We start from the raw sequence: 8,029 nt of genomic DNA, 5'->3' as shown, positions 1-8,029 counted from the left end.
TTGGCATGGGGACATAATGTCTCCATTCCATCCATCAGGGAAAGAGGGTTACGTATATTACCGAGACATTCCCTATCTGTCAGTCACTACAAGTTATGTCGAACAACATATGGGATCCATGAAAAATGGCACAACCTGAACACTGTCACAACCCCATGGCGCTGCAACTGTTGACAAGCCACAGTGTGTTCACAAAAGCTATGCTAAGGTCGTAACCTTCGCAAAGCCCCAGTGCAAATTCACTGACCTTGGTACCGAAGGGGACCAAAGGGTGAGTACATCACTGCCGGAGAAGGCCATGCTGCTGTTCTATCCACACACACAAAATAATAATAATAATAATTATAATTTCAACCTTCAGTGAAAGATTGCTTCAAATCTTTCCTATTTGTTATTTCAGTCTGGCAGAATGTTTGGGAAGTGAGCCTTAAGGAAAAACGATGCTATGGAGACCACATCCTACCTGTAGGGAGGTGACATGTGGAGATATTGATATGGACTGACCAAGGTGGAAGTACTACATATGGAATGGGTCTCTGAGGCAGGTCCTACCTTAGAGTAGTGAAGGAGCAACTTCCAGAAGAGACTGATAGAAGGGATCTGTCAAGGGAAGATACAGGTTTACCGAGAGGGAAGAATAATGTGGAAGAATACACACATGGGATTACCTGTAGGGAATAAAGCTATATGGATACTTGTCTGACAGGAACTCCAGGCATGCTAAGACTAGTACTGCTCCACTAAGTCTGACTGCCGAGGTTGCTGGAGGATGCCCGACCAGGGTTCACCAACCTGAGAACTCTACTGGGAGAAGAAAGGCACCCGCATTCCCGTGTGAGCAGGAATGGTGCAGCAAGCATAACAGTTAGCCAGTCCTTCCCGCCACTTACCTGATACCCAACACACGGGAAGAAACTGGCTCTAGATAAAGGTTGTAAAACCTTGCTAAGGTGTTGCTAAAGATCTCTGACTAATGAACTAATGTGTTTTTTTGCAATGCATAAAAACAGTTTTTAATGTGTTACATGTTCTATGCACTTAAACTTATGTTACAGCTTGAGTGCTCAGGATTGTCAGTATAGAGATTCGGAGAGCACTGATGTTTAGTTAGTGGTTCTGGTGAAACGAAGCTAAAACAAGCCCACATATTCAATACAGCTTCTCTCTCAGTGAGAGAATGTAGCTTTTTACAATGTTAACTGCAAAACTTGCCAACATGAAAGATCTCTCTGACTAATGAACTAATGTGTTTTTTGCAATGCAGAAAAACAGTTTTTAATGTGTTACATGTTCTATGCACATAAACTTATGTTACAGCTTCAGTGCTCAGGATTGTCAGTATAGAGCTTCTGAGAGCACTAATGTTTAGTTAGAGCTTCAATGCTCAAGATTGTCAGTTTACAGGTTTCCGAGACCACTAATGTTGAAATAGTGCTTCTGTTCAAATGAAGTGAAAACTAGCCCAAATTTGCTCAAAAGCTGCTCTCTCAATGAGTGAAAGCTGCTTCATTCAATGTTCAGTGCAGAACTTGCCAAACTGAGAGATGCTTATGTCTTATGAAATACAATGATTTTGCAATGTTGTAAGATAGTTTTTAATGTGTTAGAAGTTATATGCACAAAAACTTATGTTAGAGCTTCAATGCTCAAGATTATCAGTTTTCAGGTTTCTGAGACCAGTAATGATGAAATAGTGCTTCTGTTAAAATGAAGTGAAAACTAGCCCAAATCTGCCCAAAAGCTGCTCTTTCAATGAGAGAAAGCTGCTTCATTCAATGTTCAGTGCAAAATTGCCAAACTGAAAGATGCTTATGCCTTTTGAAATACAATGTTTTTGCAATGCCGCAAGAAAGTTTTTAATTTGTTAGAAGTTATATGCACAAAAACTTATGTTAGAGATTCAATGCTCGAGATTGTTGGTTTAAGGGTTTCTGAGACCAGTAATGTTGAAATACTGCCTCTGGTTAAATGAAGTGAAATCTAGCCCAAATCTGCTCAAAAGCTTGTCTCTCTATGAGAGAAAGCTGCTTCATTCAATATTCAGTGTAAATCTTGACAAACTGAAATATCCTTATGATTTGTGAAATACAATGTTTTTGCAATGCTGTAAGACAGTTTTTAATGTGTTAGAAGTTAATATGCACAAAAAACTTATGTTTAAGCTTCAATGCTCAAGATTGTGAGTTTACAGGTTTCTGAGACCAGTAATGTTGAAATAGTGCTTCTGTTCAAATGAAGTGAAATCTAGCCCAAATCTGCTCAAAAGCTTGTCTCTCTATGAGAGAAAGCTGCTTCATTCAATGTTCAGTGCAAATCTTGCTAAACTGAAATATGCTTATGCCTTGTGAAATACAATGTTTTTGCAATGCTGTTAGACAGATTTTAATGTGTTAGAAGTTATATGCACAAAAACTTATGTTTGAGCTTCAATGCCCATGTTTGTCCATTTACAGGTTTCTGAGACCAGTAATGTTGAAATAGTGCTTCTGTTCAAATGTAGTGAAATTGTGGAAGATTTTTATTAGTAAGATTTTAATCAATCAAGAATAATCAATGTGAATCTAGCCATTTTTGTTGCTAGTTGTTTTTCCATTATAATCCTATAGGTAATGGACAGAAACAATATGCTTACGTGCAGGAATGTTCAGAACTGAGAAAAACATATGGCCAGACATACAGAAAGGGGGCCTCTCCTCTCTAGGGAGGGATCAAAATTGCAAGCATAAGGAAAAGTTTGACTATTTGGAAACGCCCTGTATAGGGTATATAATGAGATGCAACCTAGCAATTCGGGAGATCTCCTTGCTAGGACCTCTCGGCTTTGTTTTGCTTAAAATAAAGTTTTTTCTTCTGAGAGAAAAATCCCTGACTGAGTTCGATTCTTTGGAGAACCGGCAAAATACACCACAGATTTGGCACCCCAGATGGGACTGGAAAGGAGCAGAGTGGACGACTGCTTTTGAGCTGACTGATGAGCAACACACACACAGTGATGGCCACCATAGAATAAGGTAAGCATTTTTGCTTATATAATTAGTGTGTGTTGTTGACTGGTCAGTTCTGAGTGGTAAGGACACTTAAAATCTGCTCTTCCAAATTTAGAAAAATAATAGGATATCTAAATTGAAAAAGGGGTTTTACTCCAGAAGAAATAACTGCATGCACATATAGCAAGGGAGGAAGTTTCCACATTAAAGTTGTATTACATGGGTGGAGCAAGAGGTGCTCTCCCCTCCTGGACCATCACTTGAGAGTGATTAGGTTACAGAGACGGGTGTGGCTGGTGTGGAGAAAGGGTAAGTGCAGGAGCCCTAAAACAATAAAGTTAACTGTATGAAGGTTGTTTTAGAGAAAAATAAATACAAATGTTCCAAGAAATGGACTAATATAGAGATGGCAGATATGGTGGAATATAGAAATAATAATAAATTTATTAAAATAAGATATGCATTTATTATTTAATAACTTGTCTGAATAGATTAATTTAAAAGATGCACATGCTTAAAACTCTATATCTAATATGTGAAGACATCTAAAATTTGTATATTGTTATCCCTGGGACACAGTATGAAAGTTAATCCATTACAGAGTTTCAGAGATTGGGCTTGTGTAAATGTAAAAAATAAAAGAAATAACTTGTGCAATGTGGAATGAAAGCAAGATTGGGTGACCAAGTTAATAGACAATTGGATTCAAAAGCTATAGGCATTTTACAATAGGAAGGGAACTAGTTGCTTAAAGAATTAAATTTAATTATTTTATTTACAACAATAGGAATTATTTTATGTTGGTTAGGAAACATTAATTCACAAATACTAGATTATTCTGAATCATGTATGCAAATTTAGAAGAAAAATGATGATTGAAGTCCTTATTTTACCATATGCATGTCATGCTGTTATAAAAGGAAGGTTTATTTTATTTTATTGCAGTATATTTAGATAATAAAGGTAGCTGATTTCTGCATTTTGCAAAGAAGAAAAAATGCTTGCTATTTTCCTGCAATGAAGAACTTGCTTAACTAACAAAGAATAAGAGAACTGCTGTTTTCAACCAGATGATTTTGTTTTTATTAAGGGACCACTGAAAGAAGAGGTTGAAAAGTGAAAATTAGAAAAAGAGCTGACTGCTCAGACACAATTTGGTCAGAAGTTACATAGGAGCATTTGATTAATGCAGTCTCTGAGTGTTAAACTTTCAGATGATTTCTGGAACAGTGCCTTGACAAAGGAAAGCAATGAACTGGAGAAGGGCAAAGCAGCAAACACAGCTGCGGAGAGAAGAAGAGGGAGGGGCTGATGGATGTTCCCCTACCCTCCTGAAAGAGAAGAACACACTTCAGCAAGGAGAAAGACTGAATCAAAGCAGGAAAAGGTGAATCTTTCACTTGAGACTTTTCCTGAGGGGGAAAATAACATTATGAAATGCAAAACTCTGGCAGAAAGCAACCAGAAAGCCAGACTGAGAAGAATCAGAGAAACGACGGAGACCGTACGCCACAACATCAGGTCTTTAAGTGCCATCACAGACTGACGACCCAGTACAACAGCCCAGGCCGATGATCTAACCAGAAAGACTTCCATCCCTTCTGCGCCCAGGTCCTGCATATACAATGAACACTATAGAGGCTGCTTCAAATGTTAATTATTTTATTTAATTATTTTATTTACTATGTTTTAGTCTTGATTATTCACTGGTCTCACAGCACTTCCTTAAATTCTGTGTTTTAACTAACTCTCTCAATCTGCTTTTCAATAGGTACCAGTCCAGCCTCATGTCTTAAAGAAAAAATAATAACTTTGACAGACAGAAGTGAGTACTTAACTCACCAATCAGATAAACATGGAGCTGGATTTGGCAGAGTAAGACTGTTTCATTAACCAACTGGGGGAAAGTGCATAACTGAATACTTGACAACAATGCTGAGCTCTTTGGGAAAGAAGAGAATAAATAAATAAAATGAAAAGGGTATCTTGATGAACAATAGAAAAAAGATATATTGTTGAGAAAATAGAAATATTGGTCACTCCATTTTGTCTAAAGGTAATTTTCTAAGGTAAAACTGAATAAAATAATATTGAATAAAAAATTATTCCAGAGATCCAAAATCATGAAATCACATATAATGTCAACACTGGGGATAACAAGATGGAAATGTTGATGGCCAAGGATCCAAGATGCAGAGATCTCCAATCCTCTTCTCAGAGTTGCTCATGAGCAATAACAAAAAAGTATTTGACTAAACTTTAAATTAGACAAACACATGACATTTGAGAAATGATAATTGGCTCTCTCAGATGCCCAATGCCTAGGCCTAATATTCTAAACAAATTCATCTATGAGATTTTGAAAAAGGAAGGAAAGAAAGAAAAGAAAAGTTTTTGGCAAAAAAAAAAAAAAGGGGGAGTGAAAGTGTGTGAAAAAGTATGAATGATGGTGTTGTATGGCATGAAAGAGAGTGTCTACCGAGACACTGAGGCAGTTCAATCAATTTGCCCAAACAGCTGTATACAAATTTGAATGTGGGCCCACAGGGCAAACTTATGCCCAGTAAAATAATGACCATGGATGTATTCGGTTAAGTTTCCTGGTCAATACCTAGGTCTTTGTTGTGGCAGAAAGAAAAACAGTGCCACACATGCGCAGCGTATAACATGGGAAGGCAGAGCAAAGCAAGCTTGCTCGGTCCACCCCACATCTAACTTTCTTTTCAGCATATCATGATGGAGCTGATTGTGTCAAAAAGGATGAAATATTATCTTTCTGACTGTTAAAAAAATACAGTGGGTTGAGTGTTTTCCAGGGCAAAAGACCTATGTTACTGAGCAAGATAGGACTAGATAAATTATCTAGTGATATAGTGGAACTCAGTTTACAAAACAAAGAGATAACTAAATAAACAAATTGTTGAGAATAAAATTGAGAGAGAAATTAAAAAAAAAAAAAAAAAAAAATTAGTAACTGGAATTGTGAAAACTCAAAAAGGGGCCAAGACAGCCCTCAACCCACATTACATTTCCACAGGTCACACCAAGAAGGACGACTAGCAAGATTAACAAATTAACATGCTTGATAACACTAACAAAAAACTCTGAAGTTTTCCATTTACAGGTGACAGCAGTTCCAGTAATGCCAAGGAATGCTTCGCTCCATCAAAGAGAACCAGTGAGGGTGCAGTTATGATCTCAAGAGAGCCTTGCATTAATCAGCAAAACGGTTACAGAGTGACACCTGAGTTCACATCTCTAACCTTAAAATACCCCAACCAGCTTCAACAACTCAACACAGCATGAAGTGAGGGATGAAGGGCGTGCTAGTAACGACCCACCCTTGCCAACAAGGGAAAGACCATTGCAATGACTCACAAAGAGTCTCCCTGGTGAAGATGGAATGAGAGAGTGATGGGACTGCTACTGAGATCAAAATACTTGGGTGCAGATATGAGCCAACAAATAGAAAAGAAAAAATGGAAAGAGGATGTTAAGTAATGGTAGATGAAGAATTTGAAGGTTATGAGAAGGGAAATATGGATGTAGGAAGATTTTAAGGGAAAATAGAGCAATTGGATGCAACAAATAGAATGAAAGGAGCAAAATAGAAAATTGAAGAAGGAAAAGGATATGTTATGTTTTGGGGAAAATGCTGTATTTATAGAAGGGAGCATTTAATGAAGAACTGATTGAAAAGGCTAAGAATGGTAGATAAAGAAAATGTTGGAAAAGATAATAAAATGTAAGACTGGTTTGATTTACAGTTAGGAGCATGGGGAGCATAGTTTATAACTAAATTGTAAATGTTTTTAGGAATGGCATTATTAACAGGAGATTTACTATTTTACTGTATACTTCCTATATTGAGGTCATTAGTCAAAGTCACAGCTAAGCAAATTAAATTAAAAGATGTCAAGATAATGGGAAGTTGATACATAAGGTATATAAGCTGAAGATCAACTCTTATAATCTTGTGATATTCAATGTGTGATGTGATGTATGTATTTGTATGCTTTTTATACATAACTGTGATAACCAGGCAAATGCTGAACTATTTGCACATTCATGCTTTTAACAATGTTTACTATTAAAGAGGGGTTAGGGAGACTGGATCTTTTACTCACTCCTTGTCAAATTAGGAGAGAGATGTTGGGTCCAGTAATCCCTCAGAGTGCAATTTCATAATCTAGTCACTGGAGATAATACAATGTGACTTATTTAGTCACTAGGTAGTGTAACTAATATGACTGGATTATGGAGTAGCACTCTGGATAAGAATAATCAAATGTGAGACTTATTAAGTCTCAAAGGGGAGAATATGTGGAAGATTTTTATTAGTAAGATTTTAATCAATCAAGGATAATCAATGTGACTCTAGCCATTTTTGTTGCTAGTTGTTTTTCCATTATAATCCTATAGGTAATGGACAGAAACAATATGCTTACGTGCAGGAATGTTCAGAACTGAGAAAAACATATGGCCAGACATACAGAAAGGGGGCCTCTCCTCTCTAGGGAGGGATCAAAATTGCAAGCATAAGGAAAAGTTTGACTATTTGGAAACGCCCTGTATAGGGTATATAATGAGATGCAACCTAGCATTTCGGGAGATCTCCTTGCAAGGACCTCTCGGCTTTGTTTTGCTTAAAATAAAGTATTTTCTTCTGAGAGAAAAATCCCTGACTGAGTTCGATTCTTTGGAGAACCGGCAAAATACACCACAAAATCTAGCCCAAATCTGCTCAAAAGCTTGTCTCTTTATAAGAGAAAGCTGCTTCATTCAATATTCAGTGTAAATCTTGCCAAACTGAAAGATGCTTATGCCTTATAAAATACAATGTTTTTCCAATGCTGTAAGACAGTTTTTAATGTGTTAGAAGTTATATGCACAAAAACTTATGTTAGGACTTCAATGATCAAGATAGTCAGTTTACAGCTTTCTGAGTCCAGTAATGCTGAAATAGTACTTCTGTTCAAATGAAGTGAAATCTAGCCCAAATCTGCTCAAAAGCTTGTCTCTCTATTAGAGAAAGCTGTTTC

Source organism: Carassius gibelio, chromosome A20, assembly GCF_023724105.1.
Source record: "Carassius gibelio isolate Cgi1373 ecotype wild population from Czech Republic chromosome A20, carGib1.2-hapl.c, whole genome shotgun sequence".
Taxonomy (NCBI): Eukaryota; Metazoa; Chordata; class Actinopteri; order Cypriniformes; family Cyprinidae; genus Carassius; species Carassius gibelio.
Note: the sequence above shows the minus strand (reverse complement) of the source record.